Source organism: Bombyx mori, chromosome 20 (assembly GCF_030269925.1).
Source record: "Bombyx mori chromosome 20, ASM3026992v2".
Classification (NCBI taxonomy): Eukaryota; Metazoa; Arthropoda; class Insecta; order Lepidoptera; family Bombycidae; genus Bombyx; species Bombyx mori.
The window spans coordinates 4,098,408-4,121,082 of NC_085126.1; the positions used below are offsets into that span (position 1 = coordinate 4,098,408).

General features: G+C 39.3%; 1 protein-coding gene across 1 annotated transcript in view; it reads left to right on the top strand.

Moving 5' to 3' along the window:
• Positions 1-8,691: 8,691 nt before the first annotated feature.
• The window catches only part of LOC101744636 (uncharacterized), a 100,484-nt gene continuing 86,500 nt past the window's right edge, over positions 8,692-22,675 (top strand). The window contains exon 1 of the mRNA XM_012695088.4: positions 8,692-8,840. The gene's annotated coding sequence lies outside the window, so the exon portion shown is untranslated. The remainder of the gene's footprint in view (positions 8,841-22,675) is intronic.

Here is a 22,675-nt window from a genome sequence, read left to right on the forward strand (position 1 = left end):
AAAACGGATCCGGATTCGGATCCTCCCGATCCACTAACGGTGCTTTTAGGTACCTTAAGCGCCGATCATCGTTCTCGTCGAACCCGTCGCAAGCGACGAAGGGCTCGACGAGTAAATTAACACTCAGACACAGCCCATAGAGTTTCTCGCCGGATCTTCTCAGTGGGTCGCGTTTCCGATCCGGTGGTAGATTATGCGAAGCACGGCTCTTGCTAGGGTTCGTATTAGCAACGTCATCAGGTTCGAGCCCCCTGAGCTCACCTACTAGTTAAGGCTACGCTGATATAGCCTCTCAAGGCTCTCAGCTTAGGTAGGAAAATAAATATGATCAGATCTTGATTAAATTTAAATGGTACCACCACATGAGAAGCACTAGATATCAAATAACGAAGTCAGAGTCATAAAAATCGGTTCACGTAGAAAAAAGTTCTGTAGTGACAGATATGTAAAAAATAAATAAAAAGTTAACAAATTACCTAATTTTTTTATAGTTGGTTGACCAAAGGAAAGTAAGTCTTGGTAAGTATGAGTGAAAACTTTTGCACTGGATGGGTTAATGTCATGACCCACTGACTTTAGTGTTCACCGGAGCGTCTAGACATGATAATCTGAATACAACCATCCACCTTAAAAAATAAGGTCGAAATCTCTATTGTATTGGATAACGGCTGTCCCAAATCGCAGACCGGATCGCAAGGCTTTCGCGGTAGGAATACGCAAATGGCGGTACCTACCCGTGCGGGACAATACGTCCTACCGTCAATTACATATATCGCCAATTGTAATTGTTAGTTTGATAATTATAAGGGTCGGCTAAATATTCGAAAAGTTTGATAGTAAATAATGTAATAATAATAAAAGACGGAAGATTAAACCGTAAATAACTAGTCAGGTCATAAGTATTGTCACACAGTAAAAACTTTTCTTTTAGAATGCTGGCCACAAAAAAGTTTATTGAATTCGAATTTCAAATTGTTCATGAAAATAAAAATGTATACTTTTAGAATTTTACTCATGTTTAAATATGGAGTGGACGCTTAAAGAAGACCGCGTTGCAGTTATTGCGTTGCATCGTTGCGGTTACACGCAAATTAAAATTTTTAACATACTGAAAAATTTGAATATAACCAAAAGATTCGTTTATCGTACCATCAAACGATACAATGAAGACTCTAGTGTAGATGACAGGTCAAGAAGTGGTCGCCCTGGGTCTGTTAGGACTCCAGCAGTGATAAAAGCTGTGAAGGCGCGAATTCAAAGAAATCCCAAACGTAAGCAGAAACTGTTGGCCCTTCAGATGGGGTTAAGCAGAACCACGGTGAAAAGGGTGTTAAATGAAGACTTAGGGCTTCGGGCATATCGAAGAAAAACAGGACATCATTTGAATGCTCGTCTAATGGACCTGAGACTGAAGAGATGCCGCGCTTTGTTGAAGCGGTACGCGGGAAAAAAATATCGGGAAATTCTTTTTTCGGATGAAAAATTTTTTACCGTAGAAGAGAGCTACAACAAACAAAATGATAAGGTGTACGCACACAGTAGTAAAGAAGCGAGCAACCGTATTCCGCGTGTCCAACGAGGTCATTTTCCATCCTCGCTCATGGTATGGTTGGGAGTTTCTTATTGGGGCTTAACAGAGGTACATTTTTGTGAGAAAGGTGTAAAAACGAATGCAGTTGTGTATCAAAATACAGTCCTGACGAACCTTGTGGAACCTTTTTCTCATACCATGTTCAATAACAGGCGCTGGGTATTCCAACAAGATTCGGCGCCAGCTCATAGAGCGAAGAGCACACAAGACTGGATGGCGGCGCGTGAAATCGACTTCATCCGGCACGAAGACTGGCCCTCCTAGAGTCCAGATTTGAATCCGTTAGATTACAAGATATGGCAACACTTGGAGGAAAAGGCGTGCTCAAAGCCTCATCCCAATTTGGAGTCACTCAAGACATCCTTGATTAAGCCAGCCGCCGATATTGACATGGACCTCGTTCGTGCTGCGATAGACGACTGGCCGCGCAGATTGAAGGCCTGTATTTAAAATCACGGAGGACATTTTGAATAAACTTTAATGTCATAAAAATCTATTGCCCGTATCTTTAGACGTTTTGTAAAATAGTCCTCCACTCATAACTCATCCGATGATGCTCGAGAATTCCCTCCAAACTTACTCGAGTTTGGTATTTTTAGTCGACCATTACAATATTCCTCAACTGTCCTCGAGTGAGGTAATAATGATGAAAATTTGATCAAGCTAGCATCAAACCCATAGAGTTCTGTAGTCTATGGTTATTGTTTAATGTCAAAGTCAAGCTGCCGCTGTCTGTTTGACACTAGATGAACTTGTTTGATGTTTTGGTTGCCGATTATTTATTTTGTAACCTATTATTATTTTAGATTTCGGATCCGGCTTTGTATTTTTATTCGCCGCTTTTGTGTGATTTTGGTTGCATCCTGTTGTTGAAGTGCTTTTCCACAACCACCAGTTTATTATTATATAAATAAAACTTATAATCGCATTGACTTTATTTATCAGGTAGTAAGCAAAATATGACTTATGTAGGTAAATAAAATAAAGAGTTTCAAATGTCTAACCTCGAACTATTTACTTTATTAATAAATATTATCAAACTTAAATTATCAAAATACGCGGGAATCATGCACAGATCCAGGCCATTGCACAACAATATCATATATTTCCATTTGCGGTCCACATACTATTTGGACATTGATAGAAAACCAGCCTTGAGGAACGTTCAAGGTACGTCGCGACGTACCTTGACTTGACAGTTCGCTTACTTCACTCCGGTTAGGAAATTTTTCCAAGGACGTTTGAGTGGAGTTTATTTTTACGACTAATCATACCAAAACGCGCGTTGGAGGTTGAGTCGAGTCGAGTTAGGCTCGTGTAAACGACTAAAGATACGGGTGTAAGTTTTGTTAAGTTCATTTTGGTATATGAATGGTTACATAATGAATAAACTTGTTTCAATTATTTTACATTAAACATGTGACAGAATTTATGACCTGACTAGGTATAGTTGTAATTATCTATGACTTGAAAACCGAAGAAACTGCAATGTTTTTTTTAATTTTATTTTTATCGCTTAGATGGGTGGACGAGCTTACCTGGTGTTAAGTGGTTACCGGAGCCCATAAACATCTACAACGTAAATGCTGCCACCCACCTTGAGACACAAGTTCTAAGGTCTCAGTTTACTTACAACGGCTGCCCTACCCTTCAAACCGAAATGCATTACTGCTTCGCTGCAGAAATAGGCAGGGTGGTGGTACCTACCCGTGCGGACTCAAGACTTCGAGTCGAAGTCGAAGTCGAAAAAGCTAGTATTATTATAAAGTCAATATAGGTAGCTATTCTTAGCTTTATTCAATGAATTCATTTCTAAAAAGATTTTACTGAAACTAATAGAATTTAACAAGAAAATCATGGACCATGGATGAGAAAAGTACATAAGTAGCAGCTATAGAAATTAAAATGGACTTCCGAAAAACAGATTAGATTGTAGTAGAGTAGCAGCATGAAAAGCCAATTTACTGGTGGTAGGACCTCTTGTGAGTCCGCACGGGTAGGTACCACCGCCCCGCCTATTTCTGCCGTGAAGCAGTAATGCGTTTCGGTTTGAAGGGTGGGGCAGCCGTTGTGACTATACTGAGACCTTAGAACTATATCTCAAGGTGTGTGGCGCATTTTACGTTGTAGATGTCTACGGGCTCCAGTAACCACTTAACATCAGGTGGGCTGTGAGCTCGTCCACACATCTAAGCAATAAAAAAAATTAAAAATAAGTAAATACCAAAGAGATTTCGATCAAAATGGTGGATGGGGTTTTGTAAGCCAGGACAGATGATCACAATCCCGCTTCTGCCTCGATGTAGTCATCTCATCCGACCTAAAGGATTGTACCTCCTTATGCAGTACAGACTTCGTTCACATCTCTGAAGGTAGGTAGCGGCATGCGCATTTATGATTTTATGACCACTCGCAACTATTTAACACAAAATTTTGGAACCACCGCGTTTTGCATGATTTTTCATAGATCTTTTCTGTCGCGTACCATCTGATTTTGGATTGAACTCCCCTTCTCGGTGTTTCCCGAGTGCTATGACTTGCTTTTATTAAAAGGAGGTCGCGGAGAGTACTTAGATGGTAGGCAGCGGCTTGGGGCCGAGTGCTCTTGGAACGCTTGACGTTCATAAGCGAAGGTAACTGTGGCGGTAGCCATTATACAACGCAAGATATTTGAAAGATGCCTGAATCTCGCTTACGACATTTTCAGGTTAAGCTCGCATATATACAAGTTCCGTCCAACAACATTTGGACCGTCGGTCTACCGAGCAAATATCACCCGCTCGGTGGAAGATTTTCCCTCCGTCGTTAAGCTTCCTAAACTGGTGACCCGCGACGGAACAATTGCAGCCTTCACATTTCGTCATCAGCGCATCAAGAACTTCGGCCACCACAATTCCCGCATTATCGCAGATAAAAGCAAGTCATCGACAGTCGTCCCACAGCAAGCCAGCATCGCAGCCTCAACAGGACCATCGCAGCTGACTCACCGCGCTTCCTGGTCCTATGGCACGCACCTACACTGCCGCATCACGCCACTACAGTCCATCGCAGCTCACGACCGGATCATCAACGCTTAGAGTTACCAAGTACCAAGTTATGGTAGGATCCGAATGAAAGAAAAGTCTAGATTTTTAAAAATTTTATAGTAAAATAGACAGTTGTTCGTACAATACTCAGATACAATACCTTAGTTAAGATACCTTAGTCGTTCATGACGACCATTATAAATGTAAAGTATTTCAAAAGATGGCAATACCTAACACAGTGACAATTATATTTGTATTGTAAAAGCAGTTTTTATGAAAAAATGGATTTTGACATTTCGTCTGGCTCTGTTTCATACAAAACTCTAAAAATAATTAAACATTTTTTTTTATCTAAGTGCTTTTCTTTGTTTTCTGCGTAATTAGTGTGGCGGGTAGCCATCAAACAACGCAAGATAATTGACAGTTGCCTGAATCTCGCTTACGACATTTTCAAGATAAAGCGCATGTACACAAGTTCCGAACAACAACATTCGGACCGTCCGTCTACCGAGCAATATCATCCGCTCGGTGGAAGATCTTCACTCTGTCGCTAAGCTTCCCCAAACTGGTGACCTGCGACGTGATGTGAACACGTAACCTTCTGATTCATCATCAGCGCATCAAGAACTTCGGCTACCACAATCCCCGCATTCTCGCAGATAAAAACAAGTCATCGACAGTCGTCCCACAGCAAGCCAGCATCGCAGCCTCAACAGGACCATCGCAGCCGACTCACCGCGCTTCCTGGTCCTACGGCATGCACTTACACTGCCTCATCGCGCAGCATTCGAGCTCAGTCTCGACTCACCGCAGACTTCGAGCAGCACTGGCGACATCCAGGCAGCATTCAGCTCAGTTTCGACTCACTGCAAACTTCGAGCAGCACTGGCGACACGCACGCAGCATTCAAGCTCAGCCTCGACTCACCGCAGGCTTCGAGCAGCACTGGCACTTGCAAGCTAATCTCAGCACGGACAACGCTAACTAAAAATGACACGACCTCCAGTCTCGGAGGGGAGTGATGTGGCGGGTAGCCATCAAACAACGCAAGATAATTGACAGATGCCTGAATCTCGCTTACGACATTTTCAAGATAAAGCGCATGTACACAAGTTCCGAACAACAACATTCGGACCGTCCGTCTACCGAGCAATATCATCCGCTCGGTGGAAGATCTTCACTCTGTCGCTAAGCTTCCCCAAATTAGTATTAACTGAAAAAAGACCGGCATGGCAGCTGTAGATATATTTATCCTAAAGGGATGAAACGACATAATAGTTTTATACGAACTAAATAGTTATATTATTTAATTATTTATACGAACTAAATACTCTCAAATATTTCTGTAACTTGCTAAAGCTAATAGAATACTAATTTACGTGGCAACATATAGGTAACTCTCGTTATTTAATACGAGCTGGTTGTACGGGTCACTACTGAATATAACAATCAATACTATATACATGTTTATTTGTGGTGATATAAATACTATATAAACATTTTGAACGAACTATGGCTCTAATAAATTTGTCCTTAGTTGTAGGGTCCATGATACGAACACCTTCATTTTTTTTCCTACCTAAGCTGATAGCCTTGAGAGGCTATTTCAGCGTAACCTTAGCTAGTAGCTCACGGGGCTCAAACCGGAGTGATGCTAACACTGACCCTAGCAAGAGCAGTGAATCTACCACCGGATCGGAAACGCGACCCACTGAGAAGATCGGGCGAGAAACTCAGTGGGCTGTGTCTATGGGCACCCTCATGTTGACGCCTTTTTGTTCATGTTTTTCTTTTTTTTAATGAGCCACTGAGAAGAGCCGGCCAAGAAAAGAAACTCAGCGGGCTGATGCATGGCTTAGTTTACACGTCGAACTCTTTGTCGAGTTCGATGAGTAGGGTTACCTGGGCCCCTAAGCCTGCTCCTAGCGTTAGAGTTGAAAGCATCTAATGCAAGGGTTATTGGATCTGATGGATCCGTAAGGACGTGTCTAGGGCGTCGACGGTGACTGGCTCCTGTGTGATCAGGATTCGGGGAGTAGCCAGCGGCGGCAACGATAAGGCGATTATCACGACATGTTCATGTTACACCATGTAGAAAGGCAATATTGGAATTTTCGTAAAGTCTATATCGGATCTCATTCATTCACATATATATTTGCAGTTATTTTATTTTCCTATAATGATAGTTATTTGTGAAATCGAGACATTAATTTCCTTTACTTCATTTTATATTCACTGTCTATCTACCTTTAATGTACTATGTATTGTACTGTTTGCTTCTCAAATATGTCGTCGTCGTAATAAATTGTTTGTCGTAACTTTATGCATTATATCCCAATTAATAATTAAAATTATAATGTCATAAGTACTTAAGTAAATAATTGAATTAACTTAAAGAAGATATTCTACGTTTAATTTTCAAAAACGATCTTTTTGCTGGCAGATAGGCTTAAAAAGAAATCTAGAATGAAACTAGACAGATTTGTTTGCTCTTAAAATCCTGCAATCTTCAAATATTAAGCCTTCCACTTCATATCTTAAAGTACGTTGGGGTAAAGTATTGTTGATTGTTCAAGTAACCACTTCACCAGCGGGAAAGCCGTGAGCTCATCTAGGTATTCACCTATCTTTAAAGTAAAAATGTTCTGGCTTTCATCTTTATAACGCGCTTCAAAATTATTTTGACCTGTTTTATTTTTATTTATTGATTATATGGGTGGACGAGCCCACAGTTCACCTGGCGTTAAGTGGTTACTGGAGCCCATAGAAATCTACAACGAAAAAGTGCCACCCACCTTGAGATATAAGTTCTAAGGTCTCAATATGGTTACAAAGGCTGCCCCACCCTTCAAACCGAAACGCGTTACTGCTTCACGGCAGAAATAGGCGGGGTGGTGGTACCTACCCGTGCGGACTCACAAGAGGTCCTACGACCAGTAATTACGCAAATTATAATTTTGCAGGTTTTGATTTTTATTACACGATGTTATTATTCCTTCACCGTGGAGTCGATTGTGAACATTTGTTAAGTACGTATTTCATTAAATAAAATTGGTACCCCATCTGCTGGATTTGAGAACCGTATCGCTAGATACGAATATACCGGACGTCTTATCTTTTAGGCCACGACGACTTCTATCTATTTCTATTTCTATGTGTCTATTTCTACCTAAGTTTTTTTTATACCTATTCTAGTAACGTCGAGGGGTTATACTAGATTCGCCGAACGAGTAGATGAGCTCACGGTGCTCTAACTTGGTGACGTTGCCAACACTGGCCCTAGCAAAAGCAGTGTTTCGCGGAATCTACCATCGGATCGGAAACGTGACCCACTGAGAAGTTCCGGCGAAAAACTCAGTGGGCTGCATCCGTGGACTAATTGACTCGCTGTCGCAAGTCTGTCACTAGTGGTAGCACCTCTTGTGAGTCCGAACGGGTAGGTACCACCGCCCCGCCTATTTCTACCGTGAAGCAGTAATGCGTTTCGGTTTGAAGGATAGGGCAGCCGTTGTGACCATATTGAGACTTTAGAATTTATATATCAAGGTAGGTGGCGCATTTACATTGTAAATTTCTATGGGCACCAGTAACCACTTAACACCAGGTGAACTGTGAGCTCGTCCGCCCATCTAAGCAATAAATAAAAATTATAGCTTGTTTTAAGTTTTTATGTTTACATTTATTTGAGTCGAGACCGCGACAAGGTAAATGTAATATTTTACTAATCGGAGCAATGATCGTGGTGGTAACAAATCTTTGTTTCAAATATTCTTAAGACACAATGTTGTTAATCTACGAACTGAAACGACTTCTTCTCGTTTTATAACAGTTTTGGTGTGATAAAAACAGTCTTAATTAAAAAAAAATGAAACTTTCAAAGCGATTTCTCTAATTTTCCCCGAGCGCGTCAATAAAATCGCTTGAACACTCTGTTTAACAGCGATTGTTATTGTTCCCCTGTGCTTCTGACCCTAAAACTACTTTATGAGGCCTAACACAGATTATGTCTACATTATTAGGGCCGTAACAGCCTGCTAAGGATTCGCGATCCCGAGCATTTCGCATTTTTCATTCAGTTGCCGACTGTATCTCGCAAGGTGCGGTCGTGTGTTACGTTCGCGCGTAATAACAAAGATTTTGTGCATTGAAATACATTAGTTCATGTGTGAATGGTCAGTGACTTTTGTGTTTTTTGCTTCATAGACAATTGGAATTTGCTCACGGTGAGTTTTGCCCCAAAGTATTTTTGATAGATTAAGTCGGTTTTGATTATTCAAATTCGAACCTGTTGCTCGGAATATTTTTCGGGCATGCCTAAACTGATTTTGTGCGTCGATACTTTGATACAAAAATAGGTTTAAAAATGTCCGTAAATTACATTACATCGGTGTTGTTTTTATTGTGATTATTTTAGATCTATTATGGGCTTGTTTAATTGTATAGAATATTTAGTAGGCGGTTAGTATTGATCGCTCGGCTTATTTTACAGACTCTTCGAAGATAATTATTTCGCTTCTTCGGTAATTTGAATACTTTAGTTACACGTTTTGTTTTTAAAGATATTAATTTAAGGAGAAACGTAAGGAGAAACTAAAAAGCCTTATGGTTTTTAACCGAATAGTAGAATTGTTTTAGCTATCAACGCAATAAACTAATTAATCTATGCTTCAAATAGGTATTATCATTAAAACTACATTATTTTGGAGGTGCGTTGTAGCATCCAACGCTCAATTCCAAATAAATAAAAAAAAATATTATAAAAAAATTACAAAACCTATTGAAGATTGGAACACGTAGGTACTGAAAAATGATTTATAAAAAATCGAAAATTTCTATTTTAATGGAAATCTAACAAGTGAATTCGATTGCTTTTATTATTATCGAATCGATATTACAAACTATTATTTTTAAAGGGTAAATGTGATTTATATTTTTTACATTTTGATGATTTTTGTTCACCTGATGGTTGCCTGAAAGAGATCGCTCTTAACGATAAAGTCGCATTGTCCTTTGGTATTGAACGTTTTACCTATGTTATTATTATTTTGGTCTACAATAAAGAATATTCATTCAATCATTGGATAATAATTGGTTTTTCTAACAGATTCTTAATTTTTTAACAGTAATGTCACATCTACGTTTTTGTAAAGGATTTTTCATATAAACTAAATTTTCATCAAAACTCTTAGTAATTCAAGCCCTTAGTTAAGTGCCAGTCCACGAATTACAAACAAGCATGATTATTATTGCCATTTGGGTAGGCAGTTACACCGTAGGCTTACATTATAACTTCAGATTATATCAATCAAAAAAATCACATCAATCAAGAAGATTATATCGATCAAGAAGTCGTCGTGGCCCAAAGGATAAGACGTCCAGTGCATTCGTATATAGCGATGCACCGGTGTTCGAATCCCGCAGGCGGGTACCAAATTTTGTAATGAAATGCGTACCTAACGAATATTCATGATTGACTTTCACGGTCAAGGAATAACATCGTGTAATAAAAATCAAACCCGCAAAATTATAATTTGCGTAATTACTGGTGGTAGAACCTCTTGTGAGTCCGCACGGGTAGATACCACCGCCCTGCCTATTTCTGCCGTGAAGCAGTAATGCGAAGGGTGGGGCAGCCGTTGTAACTGTACTGAGACCTTAGAACTTATATCTCAAGGTGGGTGGCGCATTTACGTTATAGATGTCTATGGGCTCCAGTAACCACTTAACACCAGGTGGGCTGTGAGCTCGTCCACCCATCTAAGCAATAAATAAAAAAAATTGAACATATATATTCTTATAATAATTATCATATATTATTATATTCTTATAATCATTATTATGATTGCAGTTCTTCTTTGAGATGTTCATACGTATTAAATGTTCTAATGCTCAAATCTCGAGGGATGTCAAAGAAACTTTTTACATAAAATTGTACAGCTGTGCGTAACAAATTACCTTCTGATTTTGTAATAATATATGTAGTTTAGAAGCTATTACTTTGGATTATTACGCTGGACCGCCTTATATTCGATATTAATATTAACTGTACTCGATCGAACTTGAATTTAATTAAACTGTAACGTCTAGGATAGACATGAGTACTGCCTCTCTTCTCCTGCGAGGAATTCGGGGAGGTGGAGGACCTTGGCCCTTCTCCTCCCCCTTTCAGGAGGCGCCGGAGTCCGACATAACCCGGTTCGTTACCCCCCCGGACCGGGTATCCGTAAATGGATTCCCCAGCGTTAAAAAAAACAAAGAAAAGGACAGATATGAGTTTGCATTGGGGTAAGACTGATCCTACATGTAAAATCGAAATTTACGATCTCCTCGCCATAGGAATAAGTAGGTAATTGTTAAGAGCCCTTGCTGACCACACTATACAATATCTGATTTACAAGCAAGGAGAGGGTGGGTACGTGGGGAAGCAGAATTATTAATAGCTTTAGTTGTACTACTCTTAGACTAGAACAATCTAGATCAGCCTTTCCCAAAGTGGGCGATAACGCCCTCCTGTGGGCGCTCCAGGCCTAAAGGGGGGCGGTAACAGACCCAGAAAAAAATGGGAGCGTTGTTCAGAATCGTGGGAGGTGATTTGCAATTTCATCTAAGAGGACTCTTAGACACCGACTAAACTCTCACTATAGTGGTTTTTAGGTATGTGAAAAAATGGGGGCGCTAAAAATAATTTATTCTCAAAGTGGGAAGTAGACAAAATAACCCCTGTTTGGGAACCCCTGATTTAGATCAATGAATTATAGTATAAATATGTTTTTTACGCAATGTAACATTAACATAAATAAACTTACGTCACCGACATATTGTATTATTATTATTTTATGGATTTTTTCTGAAAAAAAAAAGAAAAAAAAAAAAAAAATTACCCGCCGCACTCGGGGTGATTGTGTTCCTCAAGAGCCTTACGCTTTCCATTGCGTATTCTCAAAACACTAATCCACTGAAACGAAAAGTTCTTTGCTTTTTAAATTCTTCCGTGCCATTTACTCTGGGACGTCGACTGGAAGTTTATTGTCGCTTAGCTTCGAGAATGATACAACCTATTGTAGGCCTCCACTTCCAACAGTAAGGAAATAATACACAGATTGCAGTAGTTTACTTAATTATGTATTGCTTTATTTGTAACTTCACTTTTACAATCTTTAGACATCTGCTCACTACCGAATACACTGATTTCTATATCGTTTTTTCAGACTACCGCCTTTTTTATTATGTCACGTCCCCACTACTGTAATTGCTCCCACCAACAGTGTTGCTATTTGGCAATCCGAAAATTGCCTAAACATTAACAAATTTAATTATTTTACAACAAACCTTACACTATATTTGACAGATTACTTTCTTTCATTAAAGAACCCGCGCGCAGTGTAGGACGTAAATAACGTCACAATGCTTCTAAAATCACACACTGAACGTTTATTATGGGTTTATTAATACATGCACTGCATTAAGCACGCGTCTTGTTCAATTTCACGAATGTTTATATCCTTCTATGATTGTTTTCTTGTAAACGAGACGCGGTTTGCATTATCGAATGCGATTTGGCATGAGAAATTGCCGATAATGTAACCAGTTATGGTTTTTTAAAATTATTATTAATAAATTAGCGCAGGTGATTTGGTGGGCCTCGTGATTGCTGCTACCCACGCTAAGAAGCGGGGTTTCAAATAGCATTGTATCACCGCTGTTAGATTCTCACAAACCGTAATTATCGCCTCATTCAGAACAGAAGGGTTTCTGTTAAAAACGTGCCGTATTCGGGATAATATCTCGTTCATGTTCTTGGAATTCATAACTCAAGAAAAAGCTTTATCTCACTTGAAGCATGAGGTCGTAGTCTCGATTGTGTTTCTTAATAGCGGTCTCAACTTTCCAACCGGAACTTAGTCGCCGTACCAAACTTCTGGAAAATATGGTTATTCTAGGCCGATACCAAACTGAACCTAGACTCTTTTAGCAAAATTTATAATTGAAAAAAATACTGTAAGGCTAGCTAAAACAGAAATGGAACATGTTGCATAAAGCCTCAATCACGCTAACGACATTTACAAGTGAACATTGCGTGTGACTGGTTCGTATAGTGAAGAAGTAGCAGGGAATCCTAATTTGAGGTTAGACGACAGAGTGTGACGTGTTTCCGATGATTTAGAATATGTAAATAAGTTCCGGACAACCTGGCAAATCGTCTTTTTGTCATTTTCCCTCCAAATTATTATTGTTAAACTCTCTGACAATTATACATAGCATTGAATGATACCTTTTTAATTTCAACACGATAAATAACTGAAGATCTGCGATGGAATAGAAGCAGCAATCACCCTAAGACATCGCTGCTATAATCAGTAAAATTCTTTGATGCCGTATAATTTTGTTATACATGTATTAATCTCTGATTTCATGATTGTTAAAATAGTTCATTGTATTTTTGTTCAATTTGTTACTTATCCAATTTCAAGATGTTGTCAGCTATTGCACTGTCGATTGCACCTATAACACTGAAGTATGAACCTATAACCTATAATTGAGGTGACATCTGTCATGTAATGTCAAATGTCCTTCTTGTTAATTTAACAATGTTTTAAATAGATGATCCTTTGTTGGTGCAACTAAATAAACCAAATAAATAGATAGATAAATAAATAAATATCTTTATGAATATTCTATGGGCGTGAGTCTTGTGAAAAATACGAACGCGTAAATTTCACATCCAAAAAGCGCAATGGATCGTAAAACACACATTCTGCGGAACACTTTATCTCTTCGTACTCGAGAGAGCAATTTAGTGAAGCCGCCACGCGCCTTTTCTCGTCGCGTTTCTATTGTTTTATCGTAAATTAAATATGAAAATAATTACAAACAATAGTTACAATTAAATTATAGGCTTTCTTTGTGTCAAAATTATATTGATAACTAGTTGACCCGGCAGACTTCGTGGTGCCTCAATCGATAAACAAAAGACCTAAACTTTTGTATAAAATAAACTTAAAACAAACAAAAGGAATCCGTCCGACGGGGCACTATTTTTATTTAATTCCGAGAATTTTCATATTTATCTACCTTTTAAACCTTCTCTGGACTTTTACCAATAATTCAAGACCAAAATTAGCCAAATCGGTTCAGCCGTTCTCGAGTTTTAGCGAGACTAACGAACAGCAATTAATTTTTATATATAGACATTGTTTATACTTACAAAATTACAAATGCTTGATTGCTAATAAATTTGCTGGTTAAATACAGCCACACTTCGAGCTATTCTACTACATACTGCTATATCAAATTTTAATTCCGGAACCCATAGACATCTACAACGGAAATGCCGCCACCCACCTTGAGATACGAGTTCTAAGGTCTTAGTTTTTATAATACAACAAAAACCCGCACTTAACCTTCTTTTTGTTTTTTTTATTGCTTAGATGGGAGGATGAGCTCACAGCCCACCTGGTGTTAAGAGGTTACTGGAGCCCATAGACATCCACGACGTAAATGCGCCACCCACCTTGAGATATCAGTTCTAAAGTCTCAAGTATAGTTACACAAGTTATACCAGTTATATATATATATGTCGTGGATAACGACTTTTAGTTGTCGTGGATAACGACTTTTAGTAAAATACGGTGGTTTTGATTATTATTTTAAATGATGAGATGTTGTTTTGATAAATATCACAAAATGAAGGGTAGACTACGTAACGCCACAGTATAAAATGGCGGTACGTGGACAGAGTCGTGGCATTCCGTGTCAGACAGTCATTCTGTCCGTCTCAGTCAGTCGGTCTGTCGGTATGTGCAACGAAACTGTCGGTTTATCCTGTCATTGTGAAAGTTGTGTGTGTTGAGTTTCAATAATTGTTATTCAAAAAGTTTTATTAACTAAACTGAGTTCAATCGAATACGAGTGATGACGGAACCTACCGCTCAGCCAACCCTGACGTGCGCTGACATCAGAAGTGAGATCAGGACTCTACTCTCACTGGCGTGACGTGTTTGAACATGTTCGAAGTACAGCAAAAAAACATGATGCAGATCAGAATACTAGTAATGGTACGCCACAAGAGCGTGAATGCAGCATACGTAAGTCTTGTAATAACGTCTCTGTTACCTTGATGGAAGATCTGAGCCACGAAGAAATCATCACATCTTACGTTCTGGCTCATGTTGCCCAGTTTGACTGTCGACTTCATCACATGGCATTTACTAGCGGAAATACAACACGTAACAAGCTATTGCAAGAAATTAAGGCAAGTGCAAATCTCAAGTGAAACTTCGATCGCAATAATGGATCTGTCATGACGAGTGGGTAGTTCCGACAAGAATTATTTTAAGCCGCTGAGTTCTGCTAGAGTTACATGGCACTAGTGCAGTAAACCAGGACATGAGACTGTGAATTGTCGCTGAAATTTTAGAATCTACTAGATTCAATACCAATAACATTACACGTCCGATGACTTCGGGCTCCAGCAAGCAAGCAAACAAGAAAGCAAGCAAGTTTCCGTGGGGAAGAAAAATTGACACATCTGAAGTCGTCGTGACCTGTAAGATAAGACGTCCGGTGCGTTCGTGTCTGGCGATGCGGCGGTGTTCGGGTTCCGCTGGCGGATGCAGGTTTTTCCGGTGAAGTGCGTGCTTGTGCGTGCTTGACAAGTGTTCGCGGTTGGCTTCCTCAGTGTGGGAGTAACATCGTGTAGGAGAGGTGGAACCCGTAAAATTGTAGTTTGCGTGGCGGCTGGTAAGATTTGTTGCGGTAAGAAGTTTGCATGGTGGTAAAATGTCTTGTGAGTCTGCACAGGTAGCCGGAGGTGAGACTTCCGCGGTCGCGGCCCACCCAGTCCGCGAGAACCGGGCAGATCGCCTCGACGGTACGGAGGCCGGCCGACGGGTCCGCCAAACGACGAGACCACGCCTCCAGCACGGACTGCCGAGATTGGAGCCTCCGCGCTCCGGCTGCACTTGCGCTAGGGCACGCCGCCTTGTAGGAGACTGTGAGGTATCCTTGAATAACTCTGACTGCGATCGCGCGCGGCCGGCGTCGCAGCGCGGCGACGTTCTCGTGGGTAAGGACGTGGCACCAGACGGGTGCTCCGTATAGTGCCATCGACCGCACGGGTACCATCACCCTGCCTATTTCTGCCGTGAAGCAGTGGTGTATTTCGGTTTAAAGGATGGGGCAGCGATTGTAACTATACTGAGACCTTAGAACTTCTATCTCAAGGTGTGTGGTGCGTTTACGCTGTGGATGTCTATGGGTTCCAGTAATCACTTAACACAAGGTGGGCTGTGAGCTCGTCCACACATTAAAACGAAGAGCGTAATCAAACAAAATTAGATCCGACGTTTAAAGGGCCGTTTAAAGTAGTTGAAGTATTGGATAGTGACCGTTACACATTGAAAGCTTTAAATTCAAAACGTACTTACAAATACCCACACGATAGGCTAAGAAAAATGCCAGCAGGTCACATACCAGTTACCAGTCGAGGTTGATGTAAATGATGATGATGAAGAGCAAGCTTAAATTGTGGTGAAAACTCTAGTAAGGATAGTCTATCGGCCGTATTGTGTTCGACCGTACCAGTAGCTATTACGTAGTCGTAGCCCGGTAGAAATCGGTGTCTCTTGAGGTAACTCAAGTAGTCCGTGGGTGCGCGGTGCGCGTTTGGCTCTGGCGGAGGTCGGGGTCTGTAAAGACCATCGTGTGTAGTCAGCGGGTGATGCACACGGGCGATCCACGCTGTGGATGCGCATCATGAGGGCAATTGCGATTGCTGGTCGGCTGGAGAGCCGTGGCGTTAGATATTTTTACTCGGAAGTTTTCTTTGATCTGAGTTCCTGTAAGCTATGCCTGATTGTACAGAGTAAATTTGAAGTTTGATGAACGACTGTGGTACGTGCTCTGGCTGCTGAATAGTGAACTTTGTATACCCTATTGTTTGATTTGGTTAAAATGGTATTAAAACAGTTTAAAGCTTTGATGACTTTAAATTTTCCGATAAGTCGTAAAGTGTAGTCAGGAGTGATCGAGCGGAACAAGTGTTCTCGTGGATGTTTTTGATTGTAGGTTAACCATCACACGAGGACGTGTACAATCAGGAAGGCCGTGTCGCATTCGACACGTGATTGCTGCAGCCAATACGAGATATGGGACGCAAACGCCGTCTGTCGGCGCTCGATGGGTCAACTATTCACCGGCCGAGCGGAGCAACGTGCCGGTAGCTGCGTAACATCGGGCAATTTTGGTAAATAAGAACAATCTGGTGAGTCGTATTATTTTTATTTGGATTCGGGTGCCGAATGCTCTCTTGTCAAGAAATCTATTAGTAGTAGCTTCATAACTCATCAATTTTATACGATGGTTCTCATAAAAGGTTTCTGTTGTTTTGACTCAAAACTGTACGGAACAAATCCTTTGCGATGGTTTATTGCTTACCTATTGTATGTCATGTACTACCTGATAGTTGTTTTAATCGGTTCAGTGAGATTGAGCATTCAGCGAAATAGAACACTTAAATCTAGTGTCCTTATTCGAAGCCCAGACTTGCGTTATTGATAACCAAGCTCAATTGTTCTACCATAAGAATAACAAAAGTGAGCCCCTTCGAATTCTTAATAGTTCGCGTGCCATATCCCTAAAGGTTTTTACTTAAAGTGATACTGAAAGTAAGAGATTAACTTTGACGAGACCAGAACATTGGAAAGTTAGTAAAATTTGATGTTGAATTTTGTGGCTTTAACTGGTAATAGAACCTATGATTACATAAGGTTGCCTCTAAGTAGTGCTACTGACGAGACTGATCAGTGAGGTGAGAGCATCTCCATCGATTGGTACAGCGGAGACCTGGGTCTCAATGGAGACTATTGTTGTGTTGGTCTAGTAATGACTGACTCTATATTGTGAAATGATGTGTATTGGTTTTATCATTTGTTTTAATGATAATGTGGGTGGCAATGTCACTAGCTGCGCCGGCAGCCAGGCCAGGAGCGTTCTATATGATTTTGTTGAAACTAGTGATGTAGAAGATGTAGGATCAAATGACCACGATACAACTGACTGATTAAAGTAAGGATTTTGTTGTCCTATTTTGTGTGATTAGTAAAGAACAGTATTCGGTGTCATTTATGACTGGTAATTGAACACATCGCTCGATTTAGGTGATGTGTTCGTTTTATTGCCGGATGGAGGCATTGTGATGTGTTTTATGGTTGAAGTGGGTACTGGATGGAAGTTCCACTTGCGTGCCGGATGGAGGCATTAGTGTTTTGTGTTGAAGTTGGGTACCGGATGGAGGTCCCACTTATTTGCCGGATGGAGGCAATAAGTAGTCAAGAGCTACTTGATGGAGGTGGCACTTGAATTGGTTTATCGTCACTCGATATAGGTGGCATGAGTTACTCTCACTAGATGGAAGTAATTGTAACGATAGTTTGTGGTTGATACAGAATACTGATGAAATACTGCTCAGATTGAGTTGTTTTGTAATAACTCGGGTTTCTAATGCTTATTGAGCATTAATGAAATTTTTCAGTTGTATAGTGTATCACTAATAATTGGGTAATCGCACAGGTTAACATGGTCTGTTAAAGATCTTGTTGAGAGCTAACGTTATGGTTTGTAATGAAAGGAATCCCAATCCTCAATCGTGAATGTATCAGGATTGGCCGAGACGAAACCTGTTTGATATTGCAAAAGGTAGTTTTTCTTGCAGGAGCGTCACACAGGGACGTGTGACATGTCAGAATGGCCGTGTCGTGGATAACGACTTTTAGTTGTCGTGGATAACGACTTTTAGTAAAATACGGTGGTTTTGATTATTATTTTAAATGATGAGATGTTGTTTTGATAAATATCACAAAATGAAGGGTAGACTACGTAACGCCACAGTATAAAATGGCGGTACGTGGACAGAGTCGTGGCATTCCGTGTCAGACAGTCATTCTGTCCGTCTCAGTCAGTCGGTCTGTCGGTATGTGCAACGAAACTGTCGGTTTATCCTGTCATTGTGAAAGTTGTGTGTGTTGAGTTTCAATAATTGTTATTCAAAAAGTTTTATTAACTAAACTGAGTTCAATCGAATACGAGTGATGACGGAACCTACCGCTCAGCCAACCCTGACGTGCGCTGACATATATATATATATATATATATATATAGTTATACAAGTATAGTTTCGCTATGAAGTAACTCGTATTGTTATTGACGCAGAGGATGTTAGCATTGAACGCAGTTGTTTATGTAATCAAAACAAAAAGTGTTAGATGACGACTTCTTCCTTTTAGTCCCATAGTTTGGGATAGCACAATAAAATATTTACTTTGTGAATACAGTAACGGCCGTCTGGTGTAGTGGTAAGTGACATGGTCACTACACAAGGGGGTCGCGGGTTCGAATCCCGCCAAGGGAAGATATTTGTATGATAAATATAAATGTCTTTTCCAGGGTTATGGATGTATGTTAAATATATGTATGTGTATAATAAAAATCTTACATTTATATCCGTTATCTGGTACCTGTAACACACGTTCTTTACGAACTTATCACGGGACCAGTTAACGTGGCGTCATTGTTAGTAAATATTTATTTATTATTTATTTTATTATCCTTATGCATTACTGGTAAATTCCTGTACTTGATTGATACCTTCGCTTGTTTATGTCAAACTGTTTCGCTTGGATAATTGCTACACTAATATATGAATGAAATTCTCTTGGTCTCTTGGACTTCTACGATAAATAACGCTAATAAGGTGAATCAAAATATTAGAAAGAAGAAATGTTTTGCATAATTTACTAAAGCTATGAAATATCGATTGTTGTTTAGAAAGGAAGGATAAGGATAAGAATATTCTAAATTGTATGTATATTCAAAATAATTCCCTTGAAAATTTGCGTTATTTTATGTTATAATATCTATACATATAAATAAAATTAGAGTGTCTGCTTGTAATATTGAAATAACCGCTTTTTACTACATGCATATGTATATATATACGGTACATACACCAAAATAACATTTTTTACAATTTTTGTCTGTCTCTCTGTCTGTTTGTTCCGGCTCTGGAACGGCTGGACTGATTTTGACGAGACTTTCACTGATAGATAGCTGATAATATAAGGAGTAACTTAGGCTACTTTTTTAAGACTAGTTTCGCCCCGCGGCGTCACCCGCGGTACGACAATAACCGCGGGTAAATCGCGGGACTCACTATTCAATAATAAAATTTAATGTTTCCGAAGCGAAGCAACGGCGGGTCGCTAGTCAATAATAAAACTTAATGTTTCCGAAGCGAAGCGAGGGCGGGTCGCTAGTCAATGATAAAATTTAATGTTTGCGAAGCGAAGCGAGGGCGGGTCACTAGTTCTTAATATAAATATAACGTAGCTCTGTAAACTAAAGATTTTACAGAATAAAATCAAGTTTTTGCTAACGGCAGATAAATCTCAAGGCACCGTCGTCTCATATTTCATTTCGTCCCTCAGGTTCAGAGTCTAGAAATTCGATACCGAATTGTTTGTAAGAAATAACGGGATATTGTTGCAAAGGAAATATTCTTCGTTCTATTTCATTTATGTTTCTTATCGTGATCAATACATAGTTACGACTGATAAACTGCGCATTCAGAATTAAAAAGGCCATTGTCAATGTTATTGGCACGCACGGGTTTTATTCTTGTTGATTTTATTCCCCAGTCTATACTAAAAAAACCAAGACCCATCTTTAAGAAAAATCGCATAATGACAAATAGTGATTTTATCGACGAAAGCTGTTAGGCCAAGCTGTCTTTAAAGTTTTTATTAATAGAAACATATTAATTCTTTATTCCTCTTCAAATCTAATTTCTCATATTGACTTTGACAACAACAAAAATCCTGTTAATTCACTCAAAGTCACACTTTTCCTTTAGCGTGTCTCGGCGAAAAATCTGTAGCACCCTCAGACACGGCACACCGTGGTGCAAATGCTCTTGTAACTTGAGGGCACATTAACGAGCATCCGAAGGATCAACGAAAAGCATGGTCTTGGATTCAAGTGGCACTTGAACCTGCTCATAGAATGATAAGTTAAAAAAAAATACGTATAAACATGTGAACGATTGTTTTCTTGTCGAATTTACATTTTCTGGAATGAAAATTCTTGGTATGTTATATCTTTATTACTTTATTATGTTATGGTTCTTTTTGGTGGACAATAATCTTAGGATTACTTATATTTAAAACAAGAATTGTTTTGACGAAAAGCACTTCGATTCTATTGAATTGGTAATAAGGTTTCTTAACTGTAATTTACGATTAATTGCGTAAAATCTTCGGGCAGAGTTCCCCTAAAATTGCAGTGTCTCTAATTAATGGGGCATTTTTTAAGTCCGTTTTGGAATTTATTGACGATCAGACTAATGTTAAATAAATTTTAAGTTTCATAGTCAGTTAAATAAATAGCGTTTAAAACAAAAAGGGATTGTTATATTCGCCGAAAAACAAGTTACATTTTTTGAGGACGTTGAAGTAAAGAAACAATAAAATGATGCCGGAATTATTTTATCGGCGGAAAGAAATTAAATTGTTGAGTATTGCTTCTATGTTGCCTACGCGCTTTGACAGGCCAGTTTTTAGAAAACGCTTAAGAGTTTTTCTGTTGAGGGCAATTTGTTTGTTATTCAGGCACTACTGATACCAATCAGTGATGGTGAGCACTGAAAATTTACTCTATGATCGTGCGTTTTTAATAACAATAAAAAAACTGTTCTCGTGCCGGGAGCTGAATTTGCTAAGAGGTACCGGCGCAGGGGGTTGGGGGGGTCTGTTCCTGTAACACTGCCAAGACGGTATTGGCCACTAACTATATGATAAAAAACCCATTACTATTCCTAAGTTGGGTTTTTTAAGCCTTGGATGAACGAGGTGCTATTGTGCATTTGAGTTATTGTGCTAGGTATTGAGTTTTGCCACGAAACAGTCATGCATTTTGGTTTGATGAATGCGACAGACTTAATACAATTGGGACTTCGACTTGATGTCTCAAAGTAACCCCTTCACACCGGGTGGGCCGTGAGCTTATCTCCCCATATTAGTAATAAAAAAAATAGGTGAAGTATACGTTGAACGTTCAGTGTAATAAAATTTATCAAGTTTATCGGTTCTATTGATTTTATGTCCCCTCTTATCATTTACCGATATCGTGCTGTGCCCAGTTTTAATTAAATACAAGATTATGAGGGCTATTATTTTGTTTAATGGTGTCGAAAGAAAATCTATTTTAATATTTACTGATATATGCTATTGTGTTAGATTTTTGATAAAATGAAAGATAGATTACGATAAAAATAGGTTTTTTTTTCAACCAAAAAAATTCCTAGTACACAACTACAAGAAGGTATTTCTGAAGGTAGTGTCTAGTTTGAAGACTATTTATTCCGTGACCACTCGTTGTAAATTAGTTAAAGGTAATTTAAAAAAAAAACCAGCCTAAAAATTGGCAGAATTCGACTTCATGTATCTAGGAAGGTTGCGGATTCCACGCTTTGATGTCTATGTCTCCGGTAATTTTTTTTCATACCTATGCTGATAGAGACACTGTCTAGAGACAACCTGTCAGCGTCGCCGGGCTAGTAGGTGAGCTTACGGGGCTCAAGCCTGATGATAACCACTTGACACCAAGTGCACCGTGAGTTCATTCACCCATCTAAACAATAAAAAATAACGTTTTTAAATGGCGTTCAAAGTACTACTGATTCACGAAGATTTTATGAATTAAACCAAGGTTTTGAGATTAAAATATTGCATTTTTTTAAAGGCTGTAGATTCAATTTCTTCAAAGACAACAATGACATAAATAATTTGATACCATCTCAGGCGTACGCTCAAATATGATATGCGATTTTTAACCTTAGGACACGGCAAAACTCATTTCAAATCGCGATTAGACGGACCTAGCTTCGCCACGTCAACTGTGAAATATGTCAACATGTCAACACAGCCCTCGAGCATTTTATCGGCTCTTTGTTATTCAATATTTTTTTATTATTACGAACGTCCAACTGAACTGAAAATTTGTTTTT